Raw genomic sequence first — 20,301 nt, forward strand, 5'->3', positions numbered from 1 at the left:
CTAGGACTTAGAAACTTGGGCAATCAGATGGACAGGTGATAGCAATATCTCTAATTTCCTCTTGTCTATTTTAAGGGGTAGAGTAATTCACAGGGCTTTGAAGTTAAGTCTTGACAATCTTCAACTGGAAACTTTCAAGTGAAAAAAAGGCCATTTTATTACAGAAAGGCTAATCCCTCCGTTCTAAAATAGAAGGAACGGTGCTGGGATTAAAAGATCCAAAGGCAAAGAAACTAGGCTCCTGCCCCCTTCTCCCAGTACACACACACCTCCTTTCCAAGTGGCTGGCTCACTCCCTGCTTCCTAAAGAAGAAGCAAAAGGAACAGAGTAGAGCTTCCCAAGGAGCTTCCTGCAGGTTCCTCTTGATCCTCAAAGTTACAGCAGATGTGTGGCTGTGGTTCTCGATGACTTCAGTGTCCTCACCACCCCCACATGGAGGCAGTAAACATATTATGATGTGGTTCTGCCCAAAGACACTGGACAACGTTTGCCATTCTGCAATGCTCCCCTGTGTGCCACCTTCACAGTATACCACTGAAAACAGACATTCTAAGCCAGAAAGACAAGAGCATCTTCTCGTCAAACATCATCAATGGCCTTCCTCCCCAAGGATAGATTAGGTAATTTAAAAATGAGTGTTCTGGGATTGAGATCCAAGATGGCCCTTGAGGAGCAACTCAGGATTGCAGCTCCCAGTGAAAGCGCAGACGGTGAGTGGATGCCGCATTTCCAGATGGATCTTTATTGCCCACAGACCAGGAGATTCCCAGGCAGAGGAGCCCCACGGGTTGCCAGCATGGCTGTTTTGGCCAACACGGCTGTTTCGGCAGGTGCGGCTGTTTTGCCGGTGCCCAGGTGCGGTGGCTCTCTGTACAAAGTACACTGGTCTGGTTGCCCTTTTAAGCTGGCCAGGAGATTCCTGGGCAGCACCGTTGTTTCAGCCAGTGCAGTGGGTTGCCACATGGGAAATCACACAGATCCCAGCACCCTTTCAGCAGGCGACTGGAACACCTAGGAGAGAGTCAACTGTTCAACTTAAAAAAAAAAAAAAAGACTCTGGGAAAAACGATCCAAGATGGCCGATTGCTAACATCCCAGGATTGCAGCTCTCAGGGAAGGCGCGGAGAACTAGAGGACGCCACACTTTCAGACAAATTCTGGTCGCTCATGGAGCAGGAGATCCCCCAGTGGAGGAAACACACGGGTGGCCAGCGCAACTCTCGTGGCTGGTGCAGCAGTTCCACCGGCACCTTGGCGCGGCAGCTCTTGGAGCAAAGTAAACAGGTTCGGAGGACCGGCCCGGGTCCCCAGCAGGACACCAGAGCCCGGCAGCGGCTGTGACGGCACCTCGGCGCGGGAGCACTCGGCGCAGAGTAAACAGGACCGGTTTCCCTTCTGACTGAGGTTTGGAGCCCCAGGAAGGCAGAGTCGCCTACTACCGACACAAGAAGGAAGCCAGACAGGAGAATCCTGGGCAGAAAAGCACCATCAGTTTTAACGCCGCTGCTCTGGCCCTGGGAACTAACAACCTGGACGTCCACTCAAGAGACCTAATCTGAAAGTTGGTAATTTCAAAGACAACAGGAGGATAAATTTACAATGACGGGAAGAAACCAGCGTAAAAAAGCTGAGAATACTCAAAATCAGAACGCCTCTCCCTCTAAAGATGATCACAGTTCCACATCAACAATGAAACAAGGCTTGATGGAGAACGAGCGCATCCCAATGACAGAATCACTCTTCAAGGAATGGATAATAAGAAACATCAGTGAGTTAAAAGACCATGTTGTAGCCCAACGTAAAGAAACTAGGAACTTTGAAAAAAGGTTTGATGAAATCCTATTGAGAATAGACAACTTAGAGTGGAGTATGAGTGAATTAATGGAACTAAAGAATACAATACAGAACTCCGAGAAGTATGCACAGGTTTGAACACTCGAATTGTTCAAGCAGAAGAAAGGATATCAGAAGTCAAAGTCCAACTTAATGAAATAAAACATGAAGAAAAGATTAGAGAACAAAGGATAAAAAGGAATGAGCAAAGTCTCCAAGAAATGTGGGACTATGTGAAAAGACCAAATTTACGTTTGATAGGTGTACCTGAATGCGACGGAGAGAATGAATCCAAGCTGGAAAATACCCTTCAGGATATTATTCAGGAAAACTTTCCTAAACTAGCAAAGCAGGTCAATATTCAACCCCAGGTAATACAGAGAACACCACAAAGATATTCCTCAAGAAGAGCAACCCCAAGGCACATAATCGTTAGATTCACCAGGGTTGAAACGAAGGAGAAAATACTAAGGGCAGTCAGAGAGAAAGGTCAGGTTACCCACAAAGGCAAGCTTATCAGACTTACAGCGATCTCTCAGCAGAAACTCTATGAGCCAGAAGAGAGTGGGGGCCAATATTCAACATTCTCAAAGAACAGAACCTTCAGCCCAGAATTTCATATCCAGCCAAACTAAGCTTCACAACTGAAGGAAAAATAAAATCTTTTATGAACAAGCAAGAACTCAGAGATTTTATTACCACCAGGCCTGCTTTACAAGAGCTTCTAAAAGAAGCATTACACACAGAAAGAAACAACCAGTATTAGCCTTTCTAAAAATACACCAAAAAGTAAAGAGCACCAACATAAAGAAGAATTTACACCAACAAATGGATAAAACAGCCGGTCAACATCAAATGCCAGTAACCCTAAATTTAAATTGACTAAATCCCCCAATCAAAAGACACAGCCAAAACCCAATGGCATTTTACATCCAGACCTGTTTCACATGCAAGGATACACAAAGACTCAAAACAAAGGGATGGAGAAAGATTTACCAACCAAATGGAGAGCAAAAATAAATAATAAATAAATAAAAAGCAGGAGTTGCAATTCTCGTATTGGATAAAATAGATTTTAAAGCAACAAAGATATAGTGGTAAAAGGATCAATGCAACAACAAGAGCTAACGATCCTAACACCCAGATACGAGACTTAGATTCAATGAGACAGAAAATTAATAAGGATATCAAGGACTCGAACTCAGATCCGGAACAAGTAAACTTAATAAATATTCATAGAGCTCTCCACTTCAAATACACAAAATATACATTCTTGTCAATACCACATCACACCTACCCATAAGTTTAAATGAAACATTGATTGGCCATTATTAATACTCAATTTTTTTCAAAATAAAGCAATATTTGCATTTACTCTCCCTCTTTCTCTTCCTCTTTCTTCCTCTCCTTTACTTATTTTTTTTTTCTTTCCTTCTCTCAAAATAAAAGAAATAAACTTGTAAACCTCTAGATCCAGGTCGGCAATGTCTCTCTCATTGCTTGATTTCCTTCCTTCCCTTCCCTCCCTCCCTCCCTCCCTCCCTCCCTCCCTCCCTCCCTCCCTCCCTCCCTCCCCACTTCCTCCCTTCCTTCCTTCCTTCCTTCATCCCTTCCTTCCTCCCAAAAGAAAAAAAAACCAAAAACACTCTGAAGCAGGGAGCCAGGAACACGGGTCCTGCCCCCACAAAAACAAACAAACAGAAAAACAGCAATTGGAAATGCTCGGGGTTGAGAGTTTCACACCAAGCACAGCTGAACCCAGGACGGTGCAGCTCAGTGGGGAAGGGGCGTCCGCCATTACCGAGGCACTCCACCCCTACAGAGGTAGTCCACCATTGCTGAGGCAGCCTGCTGTTGCCGAGGCAACCCGCCATAACAGAGAGAATCCACCATTACAGAGGCGGGCCACCATTGCCAAGGCAGTTGTAACCACACCCATATAAACAAGACTAAAGGGAAGTTCACATGGCAGCAGGGTGGAGCCCAAGCAGCTCAGCAAAGCCTCTGCAGGCAGACAGTAACTAGGCTGCCTCCTTGCTGGGCAGGGCAGCCCCGGAAAAAAAAAGCAGCAGCACAACAGATACTCATAAAGCCCTAACTCCCTGGGACAGAGTACCTGGGGACAAAAAGGGGGGTTTATGAGTCCTGCTGCTTAACTTAAACGTACTTGCCTAGCAGCTCTGAATGAACAGTGGAGCTCACAGTTCAGCATTTGAGCTCCTATAAAGAATAGACTGTCTCCTCAAGCAGCTCCCTGACCCCCCTATATCCAGAGTCACCTCACAAAGGACTGATCAGACTGACATTTGGCGGGCATCATTCTGGGACAAAGATAGCAAAAGAAGAAACTGGTAGCAACCCTTACTGTTCTGCAGCTGCTGCAGGTGATCCCCAGGAAAGCAGGGCCTGGAGTAGACCTCAGCAGTCCTACAGCAGAGGAGCTAGACTGTTAGAAGGAAAACTAAGAAACAGAAGTAACTCCATCATCAACAAACTGGACATCCACTCAAGAGACCCAATCTGAAAATCAGCAACTACATAGACGACAGGAGGATAAATCCACAAAGATGGGAAGAAACCAGTGCAAAAAGGAGGAAAACACCCAAAACCAGAACACCTCTCCTCCTACAAGGGATCACAACTCCTCACCAGCAAGGAAGGGAACAAAGCTGGATAGAGAATGAGTGTGATGAAATGACAAAATCAGACTACAGAAGGTGGGTAATGAGAAACTTTCGTGAGCTAAAAGAACATGTTCAAACTCAATGCAAAAAAAAACTAAGAACCTTGAAAAAAGATTTGATGAAATGATAACAAGAATGGGCAACTTAGAGAGGAATATGAGTGAATTGATGGAGCTGAAAAACACAACACGAGAACTTCGCGAAGCATGCACAAGTTTCAACAGCCGAATTGACCAAGCAGAAGAAAGGATATCAGAGGTCAAAGATCAACTCAATGAAATAAAATGAGAAGGTAAGATTAGAGAAAAAAGTGCAAAAAGGAATGAAAAAAGTCTCCAAGAAATGTGGGACTATGCGAAGAGACCTAATCTACGTTTGATACGTGTACCTGAATGTGACGAAGAGAATGAATCCAAGCTGGAAAATACTCTTCAGGATATTATCCAGGAAAACTTCCCCAACCTAGCAAGGCAGGCCAATATTCAAGTCCAGGAAATGCAGAGAACACCACAAGGATATTCCTCAAGAAGAGTAACCCCAAGGCACGTAATCGTCAGATTCAACAAGGTTGAAATAAAAAAGAAAATGCTAAGGGCAGCCAGAGAGAAAGGTCGGGTTACCTACAAAGGGAAGCCCATCAGACACAGCAGATCTCTCACCAGAAACCCTACAAGCCAGAAGAGAGTGGGGGCCAATATTCAAGATCCTTAAAGAAAAGAACTTTCAACCCAGAATTTCATATCCAGCCAAACTAAGCTTTATAGGTGAAGGAAAAATAAAATCCTTTGCGAACAAGCAAGTACTCAGAAATTTTGTCACCACCAGGCCTGCTTTAAAGTGCTCCTGAAAGAGGCACTACACATAGAAAGGAACAACCAGTACCAGCCATTCCAAAAACATACCAAATGGTAAAGAGCATCAACAAAATGAAGAATCTGTATACACTAACGGGCAAAACAGCCAGCTAGCATCAAAATGGCAGTATCAAATTCACACATAACAATATTAACCCTAAATGTAAATGGACTAAATGCACCTATCAAAAGACACAGACTGGCAAATTGGATAAAAAGCCAAAACCCATCAGTGTGCTGATGGATAAAAAGCCAGGAAACCCATCTCACATGCAAGGATACACAAAGGCTCAAAATAAAGGGATGGAGGAAGATTTACCAAGCAAATGGAGAGCAAAAAAAAGCAGGAGTTGCAATTCTCGTCTCTGATAAAATAGACTTTAAAGCAACAAAGATCAAAAGAGACAAAGAAGGACATTACATAATGGTAAAAGGATCGATACAACAAGAAGAGCTAATGATCCTAAATATATACGAACCCAATATAGGAGCACCCAAATACATAAGGCAAGTTCTTAATGACTTACAAAGACACTTAGACGCCCACACAATAATAGTGGGAGACTTTAACAATCCACTGTCAATATTAGACAAATCAACCAGAGAGAAAATTAACAATGATATCCAGGACTTTAACTCAGACCTGGAGCAAGCAAACCTGATAGACATTTACAGAACTCTCCACCCCAAATCAACAGAATATACATTCCTCTCAGCTCCGCATCACACCTACTCTAAAACTGACCACATAATTGGAAGTAAATCACTCCTCAGCAAATGCAAAAGAATGGAAATCATAACAAACAGTCCTTCAGACCACAGTGCAATCAAGTTAGAACTGAGAATTCAGAAACTAACTCAGAACTGCACAGCTTCATGGAAACTGAACAACTGGCTCTTGAATGCTGACTGGATAAACAATGAAATGAAGGCAGCAATAAAGAAGTTCTTTGAAACCAACGAGAATGAAGACACAACATATCACAATCTCTGGGACACATTTAAAGCAGTCTCTAGAGGAAAATATATAGCAATAAGTGCCCACATGAGAATAGTGGAGAGATCCAAAATTGACACCCTATCATCAAAATTGAAAGAGCTAGAGGAGCAAGATCAAAAAAACTCAAAACCTAGCAGAAGACAAGAAATATCAAAGATCAGAGCAGAACTGAAGAAGACAGAGACATGAAAAACCCTTCAAAAAATCAATAAATCCAAGAGCTGGTTTTTCGAAAAGATCAACAAAATGGAGAGACCATCAGCCAGATTAATAAAAAAGAAAAGAGAGAATAACCAAATAGATGCAATAAAAAATGACAAAGGGGATATCACTACAGATGCCACAGAAATTCAAACCATCATCAGAGAATATTACAGACTACCCTATGCACATAAACTAGTAAACCTGGAAGCAATGGATAAATTCCTGAACACTTGCGTCCCTCCAAGCCTAAACCAGGAAGAAGTCAAAACCATGAATACACCAATAACAAGATCTGAAGTTTAGGCAACAATTAAGAGCCTACAACACAAAAAAGCCCAGGTCCAGATGGGTTCACAGCCGAATTCTACCAAACACACAAAGAGGAACTGTTACTATTCCTTCTGAAACTATTCCAAATAATCCAAAAAGAGGGAATCCTTCCCAAATCATTTTATGAGACCAACATCATCCTGATACCAAAACCCGGCAGAGACTCAACAAGAAAAGAATTCAGGCCAATATCCATGATGAACATAGACATAAAAATCTTCAATAAAATACTGGCAAGCCGATTGCAACCGCACATCAAAAAGCTTATCCACCATGATTAAGTAGGATTCATCCCGGAGATGCAAGGCTGGTTCAACATACGCAAGTCTATAAACATAATTCACCACATAAACAGAACCAAAACCAAAAACCACATGATTATCTCAACTGATGCAGAGAAGGCCTTTGACAAAATTCAACAGCCCTTTATGCTAAAAACCCTTGATAAACTCGGTTTTGACGGAATGTATCTCAAAATAATAAAAGCTATTTACGACAAACCAACAGCCAATAACATACTGAATGGGCACAAACTGGAAGCATTCCCTTTGAAATCTGGCACTAGACAAGGATGCCCTCTCTCACCACTCCTATTCAATATAGTATTGGAAGTTCTAGCCAGAGCAATCAGGCAAGAAAAGGAAATAAAGGGTATTCAAATAGGAAAGGAGGAAGCCAAATTGTCTCTATTTGCAGACGATGTGATAGTATATCTAGAAGACCCCATCATCTCAGCCCAAAAATCTCCTGAAACCGATAAGCAACTTCAGCAAAGTCTCAGGATACAAAAATCAATGTGCAGAAATCACAAGCATTCCTATGCAACAACAGACTTAAAAAGAGCCAAATCAAGAACGAACTGCCATTCACAATGGCTACAAAGAGAATAAAATACCTAGGAATACAACTAACGAGGAATGTAAAGGACCTCATCAAGGACAACAACAAACCACTGCTCAACGAAATAAGAGAGGACACAAACAGATAGAGATACATTCCATGTTCATGGTTAGGAAGAATCAAAATCGTGAAAATGGCTATACTGCCCAAAGTAATTTACAGATTCAATGCTATCCCCATCAAGCTACCGATGACCTTCTTCACAGAACTGGAAAAAACCACCTTGAACTTCATATGGAACCAAAAGAGAGCCCACATAGCCGAGTCAATTCTAAGTAAAAAGAACACAGTGGGAGGCATCACACTACTGGACTTCAAAGTATACCACAAGGCTACAGTAATCAAAACAGCATGGTACTGGTATCAAAACAGAGATATAGACCAATGGAACAGAAGAGAGGCATCGGAGGCAATACAACATATCTACAACCATACAATCTTTGATAACCCTGACAAAAACAACCAATGGGGAAAGGATTCCCTGTTTAATAAATGGTGTTGGGAAAACTGGCTAGCTATGTGCAGAAAGCACAAACTGGGCTCCTTCATGACACCTTACACTAAAATTAACTCCAGATGGATTAAAGGCTTAAACATAGACCTAACACCATAGAAACCCTAGAAGAAAATCTAGGCAAAATCATTCAGGACATAGGAGTAGGCAAGGACTTCATGCCCAAAACACCAAAAGCATTGGCAACAAAAGCCAAAATAGAGAAGTGGGACCTAATCAAACTCCACAGCTTCTGCATGGCAAAAGAAACAGTCATTAGAGTGAATCGGCAACCAACAGAATGAAAAAAAATTTTTGCAGTTTACCCATCTGACAAAGGGCTGATATCCAGAATTTACAAAGAACTCAGATTTACAAAAACAAAACAAACAGATCCAGATCCAAGATGGCCGATCGCTAACATCTTGGGATTGAAGCTCTCAGTTAAAGTGCAGAGAACTAGAGGACGCCACACTTTCAGACAAATTCAGGTTGCTCATGGAGCAGAAGATCCCCAGTGGAGGAGTCACACGGGTCGCCAGCATGACTCTTGTGGCCGGCGCAGTGGTTTCACCAGCACATCGGCGAGGCAGCTCTCGGAGCAGAGCAAACAGGGCTGGCTTCCCTTCAGACCAAGGTTTGGAGGACCCACACAGGCCCCCAGCACTACTCCTGAGGCTGGTGCAGTGGCTGTGACGGCACCTCGGCACGGCAGCTCTCGGCGCAGAGTAAACCAGACTGGTTCCCCTTCTGACCGAGGTTTGGAGCCCCGGGAAGGCAGAGTCGCCTATTTTGGACACAAGAAGGATGCCAGACAGGAGAATCCTGGGCAGAAAAGCACCATCAGTCTTAACGCCACTGTTCTGGCCCTGGGAACTAACAACTTGGACATCCACTCAAGAGACTTAATCTGAAAGTTGGTAACTTCAAAGACAACAGGAGGGTAAATTTACAATGATGGGAAGAAACCAGCATAAAAAGGCTGAGAATACTCAAAATCAGAACGCCTCTCCCTCTAAAGATGATCACAGTTCCACATCAACAATGGAACAAGGCTTGATGGAGAACTAGCGCATCCCAGTAACAGAATCACGCTTTAGGAAATGGATAATAAGAAATTTCTGTGAGTTAAAAGAACATGTTGTAGCCCAACGTAAAGAAACTAAGAACTTTGAAAAAAGGTTTGATGAACTCCTATTGAGAATAGACAACGTAGAGAAGAATATAAGTGAATTAATGGAACTGAAGAATACAATACAGGTACTCCAAGAAGTACGCACAGGTTTAAACACTCGAATTGTTCAAGCAGAAGAAAGGATATCAGAGGTCAAAGTCCAACTTAATGAAATAAAACAAGAAGACAAGATTAGAGAACAAAGGATAAAAAGGAATGAGCAAAGTCTCCAAGAAATGTGGGACTATGTGAAAAGACCAAATTTACGTTTGATAGGTGCACCTGAATGCGACGGAGAGAATGAATCCAAGCTGGAAAATACCCTTCAGGATATTATTCAGGAAAATTTTCCTAAACTAGCAAAGCAGGTCAATATTCAACCCCAGGTAATACAGAGAACACCACAAAGATATTCCTCAAGAAGAGCAACCCCAAGGCACATAATCGTTAGATTCACCAGGGTTGAAATGAAGGAGAAAATACTAAGGGCAGTCAGAGAGAAAGGTCAGGTTACCCACAAAGGCAAGCCTATCAGACTTATAGCAGATCTCTCAGCAGAAACTCTACGAGCCAGAAGAGAGTGGGGGCCAATATTCAACATCCTCAAAGAACAGAACCTTCAGCCCAGAATTTCATATCCAGCCAAACTAAGCTTCACAACTGAAGGAAAAATAAAACCTTTTACGAACAAGCAAGTACTCAGAGATTTTATTACCACCAGGCCTGCTTTACAAGAGCTTCTGAAAGAAGCATTACACCCAGAAAGAAACAACCAGTATTAGCCTTTCTAAAAATATACCAAAAAGTAAAGAGCACCAACATAAAGAAAAATTTACATCAACAAATGGATAAAAGAGTCAGTCAACATCAAATGCCAGTAACCCTAAATTTAAATCGACTAAATTCCCCAATCAAAAGACACAGCCAAAACCCAACGGCATGTTACATCCAGACCTGTTTCACATGCAAGGATATACAAAGACTCAAAACAAAGGGATGGAGAAAGATTTACCAACCAAATGGAGAGCAAAAATAAATAAATAAATAAATAAATAAGTAAATAGCAAGCAGGAGTTGCAATTCTCGTATCGGATAAAATAGATTTTAAAGCAACAAAGATATGGTGGTAAAAGGATCAATGCAACAACAAGAGCTAACGATCCTAACACCCAGATACATAGAGACTTAGATTCAATGAGACAGAACATTAATAAAGATATCAAGGACTGGAACTCAGATCCGGAACAAGTAAACTTAATAAATATTTATAGAGCTCTCCACTTCAAATACACAAAATATACATTCTTGTCAATACCACATTACACCTACTCATAGGTTTAAATGAAACATTGGCCATTATTAATACCCATTTTTTTTTTCAGAATAAAGAAATGTTTCCGTTCACCCTCCCTCTTTCTCTTCCTCTTTCTCCCTCTTTCTCTTCCTCTTTCTCCCTCTCCTTTACTCATTTTTTTTCTTCTTTCCTTCTCTCAAAAAAATAAATAAATAAAAATAAAAAAGAAATCAACTTGTAAACCTCTAGATCCAGGTTGGCAATGTCTCTCTGATTGCTTGATTTCCTTCCTTCCCTTCCCTCCCTGTCTCCCTCCCTCCCCCTTTCCTCCCTTCCTTCCTTCCTTCCTCCCTCCCTTCCTCCTTCCCTCCCTTCCTGCTTTCCTCCCTTCCTCCTTCCCTCCCTTCCTGACTTTCTCCCTTCCTCCCAAAACAAAACAAAACAAAACAAACAAGCCCATTCAAAAATGGGCAAAGGATATGAATAGAAACTTTACAAAAGAAGACATATATGAGGCCAGCAAATGTATGAAAAAATGCTCATCATCACTGGTCATTAGAGAAATGCAAATCAAAACCACATTGAGATACCATCTCACGCCAGTTAGAATGGCAATCATTAAAAAATCTGGAGCAACAGATGCTGGAGAGGATGTGGAGAAATAGGAACACTTTTACACTGCTGGTGGGAGTGTAAATTAGTTCAACCATTGTGGAAGACAGTATGGCGATTCCTCAAGGACCTAGAAATAGAAATTCCATTTGACCCAGCAATCCCATTACTGGGTATATAGCCAAAGGACTATAAATTGTTCTACTATAAGGACACATGCACACGAATGTTCATTGTAGCACTGTTTACAACAGCAAAGACCTGGAATCAACCCAAATGCCCATCGATGATAGACTGGACAGGGAAAATGTGGCACATATACACCATCGAATATTATGCAGCAATCAAAAGCAACGAGTTTGTGTCCTTTGTAGGGACATGGATGAACCTGGAGAACATCATTCTCAGCAAACTGACACAAGAACAGAAAATGAAATACCGCATGTTCTCAGTTGTAGGCGGGTATTGAACAATGAGAACACATCGACGCAGGGAGGGGAACACTACACACTGGGGTCTGCTGGGGGAAGAGGGAAGGGACAGTGGGGGATGGGGAGTTGGGGAGAGATAGCATGGGGAGAAATGCTAGATATAGGTGAAGGGGAGGAAGGCAGTGAATCACACTGCCACCTGTGTACCCATGCAACTGTCTTGCATGTTCTTCACATGTACCCCAAAACCTAAAATGAAATAACAAAAAGAAAATAGAAAATGCTCAATAAATGAAACATACTAATCTTATTAAGCTGTGACTGACCATCAGCCATAGATAAGGGGATGTTCTCTCAAGAGTTAGAGAAAGAAATTTGGCATTATAGTGGGCTTTAAAAAATTATTAGCTCAAGATAATAAGTTGTTAAATTTCACTATTTTTAAGAACTATATACACACATTATATGTATATTTTTCAGGGTCCAGAGAAATAGAATCAATAGGATGTACAGAAATATATAAGGAGAGATGTATGGTGGGAATGAGGTCATATATATTATTATGGAGCCCCACAAGCGCAATGCTCTGGTATCTGTGAGCTGGAGAACCCATCCTCTGCTTTTTGTTCTGTGGGGGCACACCCCCAGTGACTTGGATGATGTCAACCAATAGTGGTGACAGTGGACCTCTTTTACTCCTGATTGTTTACTAGACTCAAATGCTATTAAAAACACTTCACAGACACCCCCAGAAAGAATGTTTTTCCAGCTATCTGGGCATTCTTTAACCCAGTCACGTTGACACATGAAATTAACCATCAGGCCAGCACAGAGGCTCACACCTGTAATCCCAACACTTTGGGAGGTTAAAGTAGAAGATATACTTGAGGCCAGGAGCCAAGATCAGTCAGGGCGGCATAATGAGACCCTGTCTCTATTAAATAAATAAATAAATAGCCAAGCATGGTGGTACACACCTGTAGTCCCAGCTACTCGGGAGGCTGAAGTGGGAGGGTATCTTGAGTTTGGGAGTTTGAGGTGACAGTGAGCTACGATGACACCACTGTACTCCAGCCTGGGTGGCAGAGAGACTCTGCCTGAATTAAAAAAAAAAAAAAACCATGACAATATGTACATTCAACATTGTACCATTTGAACTACTATAATGCTTGTTGTGTATATATCACCTGTATGAAACTGGTCATATAATTCCTTAATTTGAAATTATTTCTGATTGCTTTATCCTCTAGCTATAAAACCCTCTTTATAAGACTCTCAAAGATTTGGATAGAAATTTGGTTTTATCTCCAGTAATTTATAGCACAAATTTGTCTTGTAAATAAAATGCAACCACTAAAGACATAAAACAAGTTAAAATATTAGCTTTATTGTGAACCAACAATGAAAATTTAATCTTAGTATATTTTGAATCATGTGCATTTACTTTTGTTTTAATGATAGTCACTGAAATTAAAATGAATCATGCATGGATACATCCGTTGTTTAAATGACAACAGAAGGGACTTTTGTTAAAAACTTTTATATTTAATAATGCTTGCTACTACTTTTAAATAAAAATTACAAAAATAATAAAAATGAGTGTTTGAAATTTTAACTAGTATATGAGTTGTTGTTCAATAGGCAATGGTGATAAAGAAGAGGAAACATGAAGATGATAAATTATAAAAGAGACACACATTGTTGGTCACACACACACCACACACACACACGGTCTGAGAGCCAGATCAGGAGAAACAGGCCATGAAAGGGCCAAGAGTGACAAGTGGTAGAGTGCCCGTCACTTTCATATACTCACTTCTGGCACACAGGCTAGGGGTTTCTTGCACTTGGTCAAGTCATAAGTCGGGATATCTAATGTTTAGAATCAGGCTATCACTGTAAAATGTAAATTGCAGTTTCCAGTGATTTAAGACATCTCAATTTAAAGGCACAACACAGAGGAGCCCCCAAGAGGTTACTTGGTGTGGCCTACTTCCCTTGCCTAAGTGACTATTTAAACCACGGGTCACAAATTCAGATGACCGTAGGGGTCAAGAAAGAATGATATGAGTAAAATGTCAGGTCTGGGAAGACAGTGAGGAATGGAGCATTTGGGGAATCTGCCACTCAGCTCTAGCCCCAGCAAAGCAGGAACAAGCCCCATGTACCTAGAGTTTCTGATACTCAAGAAACAAGAGTTGAGACACTGCATAAAACCATTTGTTATTACAATGGTAGAAACTCATGCTAATACTTTGGAAATTTTGTAGGAGTTGGATCTGGTTGACTAGTTTGTCTCTTCTTCTGCACATCTTCCAGGTCAGTCAGGGGATCCTTTGTTCCTGTAAACCCCCAGGGGAGAAAACTCCCTCCCTGCCTCCTGGTCCCTCTGGGTTGTACTGCTAGGTCTTCACGGCCCACAGAAAGCCCTGAGAGAAGAGTAGGCAAAGCACAGGTAAGGGCCAGGTCAGTCTGAATATGAATTCCACTGCGCAGAATGTGATTTTTGGCAAGTTACTGGCTCTCTCTCAGTCTCTGTTCCTTTATCCCTAAAATTGGGGGAAATTCTTTATGCCTCTTGAGAGTCTTTTGAGGATTAATTGTTTTGAGCATTTCAAGAGGTTGTCTATTTTGTACTAGTACTCAAATACACAGCACCTATCCTGCTGCCTTACATATAGTAGGCACTCGATATATGCCAAATTATAATGTTTGGGAAGATCTCCCTTAAGTCTGGCACCATTTGAGCCTGTTTTCCTTTCATTCTCTCCTCTTCTAATGCTTTAATGTCAATATCTAGATCTACTTCTTGCCTAACCACAATATTTTGAAATTAAATTTTATAGAAGTCCAAATTAAGAATAAATACTAAAGAGTTTTTTTTTCTTAAGAAGCATGGCATACTTTTAGGTCAGCAAGGCACTATTTGGTTAGTAGTGGGAACAGCTTTTTGTGCACTTCAGAAGAAAAAAAAATTAAACACAAGAGATTTCATAGTCCTATTAATAAATTAAGGAATCACGCATTAAGTTTAGCATTCTCAACTCATGTTTGCCAATAGTGCACGTCACTGCACGGGGAGTACACAGTGGCTGTCCAGGCAGCTTTTGATCCATTTGTTCACTGTGGATTGAGAAGGCTGAATTATCTTCATCTAGGACAAATGTTTACTAACCATGTCTTATTTACCTGGGTTTCTTTGATTTTATGCTAAAAGAATCCCAGAGCCCTCCAAACAATTTTGGCTTCTCTCTCCCTTGCAGGGGTTTGCTGTACAATTCAGGCAAATATATTTCCTATGATTCAGTGAGAAAGAAAACTAACAGACAGCCTGGTGGGTTACTTCAGAGTGACCCACTGCAATGGGAGCACTGTTAAATAAGCGTTAAGGGGACCAGCTATCTCTCCAATAAAAAGTTTCCAATTCAGGAATTAAAGTATTCTCAAGATCTTGGGGACAAGCTGTAAGTAGGATTGTCACCTTAACTGGGGATAGTGCTTACAACTGAAACTGCTTAGCAAGCCAGAATGGGTTATATGCCTGTTCCTCTTAGGAAGAAACTTTCATTAATCTGCAGAAGAAAACGCTATCTGGCCTGATGTGCTCTGCTGGAAAGCATTCTCAGAGGTTCACTGTTAACCTCTGCTTTTCTGGGGCTTTGAGTCTGTATCTTTTTTTTTCTTTCGGAGACAGGGTCTCACTATGTCGCCCAGGCTGGAGTGTAATGGCACCATCTTGGCTCACTGCAGCTTTAACCTCCCAGGGTCAACTGATTGTCCCACCTCAGCTTCCCAAGTGGCTGGGACTACAGGTGTGCGTCACCCATGCTCAGTGAATTTTTTGTATCTTTTGTAGAGATAGAGTTTTGCTATGTTGCTTAGACTGGTTTCGAACTCCTGGACTCAAGCGATCCTCCTGTGTTGGCCTCTCAAAGCGCTGGGATTACAGGGATGAGCCACTGTATCTGGCCATATTCTGTATTTCTTATTACCAGCTTCTCCTTAGTGTGGCTGGTTCTTTTTGAGGGAGTACCATGTCCTGCGTTATCAAACCTCTCCACAGGGATCTAGTGTTTGCCTCCACTATGGCCTGAGGGCTTTCAATGCTTTCAAACCAGTTTCTACCAAAACAGCTGAAGTTACACCATTCAGGTAGTAGTGTAACTATGGACCCCACAGCTATTCTAATAGTGTAATCCTGGGTTTTAATTCCCCTGTTTTGTGTCCCAACACACATACTTAAAGCCCTAGACAGACTGGGGAAAATCTTCTTGCCACCCTTTCACAAGCAATTCCTGTGTAAGTATAAACATCATACCCTTAGATCCTAGAGCCTATAGCTGGCTCTGAAACACTCTAAGGTCAGTGGCATCAATGTCTTCTGGCACCTAGGCATTTCCCTGTCCTGCTTTAAAGCTCGTATGTACTTGAAAATATTTAACCAATATTGGTTATTTTAACCAATATACCTTAGGACTTTTTGGGGTGGGTGATCAGAAAGAGGCCAGGCTTAGGACCTTTTGGGGCGGATGGTTAGAAGTAGGCCAGGCTGCATGAGCTCAGGATACCATTCTGCCAGAATTGGGTTCCCTAAATGCAATTCTACCATATTTAAGTTCCATATGTAGCCACTTCTAGCTGTCATTTAGACTACATCTAGAATTATGTTCTTTGTAGCCTAAGATAATTGCTGTGACTCTTTCACTAACTCATCCTCATTCCAGAGTGCCACTGGGTGAGAAAGAGTTTATGGGTAGCCCAGGTTTGAGAAACCTACCCTCTGCCATCACTAGCAGGTCCAGGCAGTTACCCCAAAGAACCAGGTCACCTTCCTTCCCAAGGCTGCATTTTCTACACCAAACTAACCCTGCCCTCTGTTCTGTGGAAAGGAATCTGCCTTCCATTAACTTTTCCATGATTTAGAATTAGATGACTGCACACTGATGTTTTAGTGGAATGAGAGAAGCAAAGATGGCAAGAAATACAACAAGGGCATAACCACCTTACCACATCACAACCGTGGTCTGCAGGGAGTCACTGCATTCTCCGACAGCAAGCAGCCAAGAGAACAGCCACAGAAAGCGGCTCCAGCACATGACCCTGGGGTCTCCTCTGATCTCATTACAGCAGCTGACATTAGTCCTCACAAAAGAAACAGGAAATTTATGCCTGTCTTAGCCATGTAAAGCTCCACATTCCTTATTAACGAGAGTTTCAGCTTCTGAGACCACAGCCACCAGGATGGGGAGGAGGTCAGCTGTGCTCCCAAGAAAGAACTGTTGCTGCTGCCTCGCCCTCTTTCTGAGGCTGGATATACAGGCGGTGAGCCTGGGGGCCTAGGCTCTCTGCTCAGGTGACTGGCGGGAAGTTCCTTTTCTGCTAATGTCAACTTGCCTAGGCTCAGATGGTGGGGCCATTTCCTCTGAAATAGCACTGGGAAACTCACTATATGGGAGTCTTGAGGGGATCCACCTGCTAAGGTCGGAATTCCAAGAGAGAGACTGTTCTGCATAACAATAATCAGAATACTCTTGCCTGCATCTGTGAAAACTTTACTTAACTTGGAATTCCCACTTAAAACATTATTTCATATCCTTTAATTCAATCTTAGAAGTAACTGAGCAGCCAGTTCACGATGTAAAGAATGAGCTTCTAAACCAGAGTATGAGCAATGTGGAGCACAAGTTCTGAGCCAGAGTGATTTTGCCTCTCAGGGGACATCTGGCAATGCTGTAGACATTTTTGGTTGTCATGACCGGGGGCAGAGGGGGGGTAGAGGGTGCTACTGGCATCTAGTGGGTGAGACAAATGATGCTACTGAAGATCCTATCATGTACAGGACAGCCCCCATACTAAATTATCTGGTTCAAAATGTCAACAGTGCTGAGACTGGGAAACCCTGACGGGGAGGGAACATTCAAGGATACAGGTAGACTTAAAATCATGCCGACTCACAATCACATTATAATAATGTGGTATCATGCAACTTGGGGTACCCAAAATATAAACAATTAACAACCATAAAAATGTACCAGTTCTCTCCTTGAGCAAAGTAAAAGCTGTACCTTATGCAGAGTGAGATGATCAGAGTGCCTGGGAAGAAGTGGAGCAGCTTCAGTGTTAGACTGTTATCACCAACATCATCAGTGCCATGTTTACTCCAGGTCAAGGTGTGATCTGAGTGCCTACTATCAAAATTCAGTGGTGGCTATTAACAAAAGGAGTTTATGCAGGAAGTTCTATGGTCACTAAAAACTGGCTATATAAACCTAAGCATATCTAGGTCTGGAAAAAATTGTGAAATGTTTCAACTTTTAAAATACCAACAAAATATGAGGAACCATGTTGATGTTGACCCACATTCCAGGGTGGCTAAAAAAATAGCTGCACAATAGGGTTCTAAATAAATGCAGAATTGCAGAAGTGCATCATAACGAAAATAATCAGAGTGACTATTCTGAAATGCTCCCCAGTTCAGATTTTCTTCCTGTTTCCAAATATTCTCTTTCATCCACATGGCATACTTTCATTAGATTTAAGAACGTACATTTAAATAACCTACTCATTATTCTTTTATGAATTCTTTTACTCCAGCAAAAAAGGGGGAAAAATCCCCATCTGAGCAAAGTGAATGCATGTAAGCTAATTTGAAGGGAAAAAGAATTTCATGAATGATGTGACAATTTTTTAATGGACTGTTTTAAAGGCTTGTGGTATAAACAGTAAACAAAATTGATTCACTCACATTAATACTGTTTGCCATGATGTAAGAGTCGGGCTTTTTTTTAATGTGCCATAAGCTAAAGGAAAATAAATACTGTGGTAGGGAAAAATAATACCTTACTTGGCATTTCGAAGTCGTTGCTCAATTCTTCTTGAGCAAGGAAACCATAGTAATGACTTTTTTTACCTACCGCAATTATGGTACACCTTGCAGCAATTCTCCACAATATTTTCCTCCCTCCGTTCAAGTCCTGCTAAATCATCTCTGGAAACCATTAACCAAGAGCACGGTTCCAATTTTCCTGTTCTCCCTTCCCTGCTGCCTCAGTGTCATGCTGGCGTCAGGACAAAGCAAACTTGTATGACATCATAGAGCAAACTCATTTTCTGTAAACCAGCCCCTTGGTAGTTTACTGCTCGCTACTGGAACCCAATGCTGTCAACAGTGTGGTCTTTGTTTGGTGGGTGTTGCTCTAAAAATTTTTTTTAAAAGTTTCCCAACACCCCGTTTTTTTTAAAATAGAGGCAAGCTGCTGGAGGCGCCGTCCTCGCCTGGCCCATCCCACTCTGTAAACTAGACATTACCTTATATACAAATGACTCTAGGCATTCCTCAGTCTAGCTGCCTCACTGCAAAATTCCTATGCTCTCCAGCAGCAGGGCAGTGCGCGCTCCCCTGGCTTCCCCTCTTTCCTCTTCCCCCACCCTCCTCTTTTTCTTTCTTTCTTTTTTTTTTAATTTCCACTGCCTCACTATGTTTTTGTGTAAATGATCTCACATGACTCAACAAATCCATCTGCCTGAAGCAGGCCAAGTCTGGAGCCCTCCCAGGAGGGAGGAGAAGAATTGCTTTGTGGAAAGGACCTGGAGCTCTGCCCTTTCTCTGGCTCGAATTACCCGCCTGTCAGGCCTGACGGATTTGGCTAAAAATAAAAGGAAGCGGGCCGTGAAAAGCAGATGAATGGGCTCAGCAGTTCCTTAGATAACATAGGCCTGCTGTTGCCCAAAGCTCCCCAAAACAGAAACTTCAAATGCAGGGCTTCTGAGTACAATGATGTGGCTTCCAGGTGAATGGGGCCTGTCAAATCCACTGGAGCTGGGGGACAAGGCCTGGGCTGTGAATTTTGGTTTTAGAACTTCCGTGTGTGTGTGTGTGTGTGTGTGTGTGTGTGTGTGTGTGTGACAGAGAGAGAGAGAGAGGGGCGGGGAGGGGGGTAAGAGCGCCAATTTAGTATTAGAAGGTTCTCAGAGAACAGTAGAGTTCACGGGAATGAAGGCGTGGCTTGTGAAAAAAAAAAAAAGAAAGAAAAAGTTTTGTTGTTTCCACTACAAAATTATCCCTCTCCCTACCTCCAACACCAGACATTTTCAGCCTCTCTATGATGTCACTTCTCTGTTTAGAGCCAGCAAAGAGCTAAAAGTCCTTCTTGTAAGTATATGCCCAGCGCCCGCAGTGGGTATTAAGCACTTAGGTTGGCAATGTAATGACACACTGTAACAATCTGTAATATGAAGCAGTCAGCAAAGCCCTGGCTCTGAAAGCTATTTCTCCCGACCATTAACCATATGTTTGGCTCCTCAGATAGCCAAGCGGGTGTTCCAGCTTACCATCTGGTTTCTATCCACACAAGCAACTGCAAAGCACAGGCTATGTCCCTCTGGAGCTGCGTGTTTCTTTTTCTCTCTCTTTTCCGCTCTTCCCTTCCCCTTTCCTCCTCCCAGCTCCTTTGGTTCTCTCTGCTAAAGAATTCTCTGCCATTCATCACGT

General features: G+C 42.1%; 1 protein-coding gene across 5 annotated transcripts in view; it reads right to left on the bottom strand.

Annotated features, from left to right (window-relative positions):
- The window catches only part of BACH2 (BACH transcriptional regulator 2), a 396,617-nt gene that overhangs the window by 302,176 nt on the left and 74,140 nt on the right, over positions 1 to 20,301 (bottom strand). The window contains exon 1 of one of the 5 annotated variants that reach the window (XM_078369818.1): positions 12,788 to 20,287. The exons of the other annotated variants lie outside the window; for them this stretch is intronic. The gene's annotated coding sequence lies outside the window, so the exon portion shown is untranslated. Of the gene's footprint in view, positions 1 to 12,787; positions 20,288 to 20,301 lie in introns of those variants that run through there. 5 annotated transcript variants of the gene reach the window in all.

Source organism: Callithrix jacchus, chromosome 4 (assembly GCF_049354715.1).
Source record: "Callithrix jacchus isolate 240 chromosome 4, calJac240_pri, whole genome shotgun sequence".
In the NCBI taxonomy this organism is placed as follows: domain Eukaryota; kingdom Metazoa; phylum Chordata; class Mammalia; order Primates; family Cebidae; genus Callithrix; species Callithrix jacchus.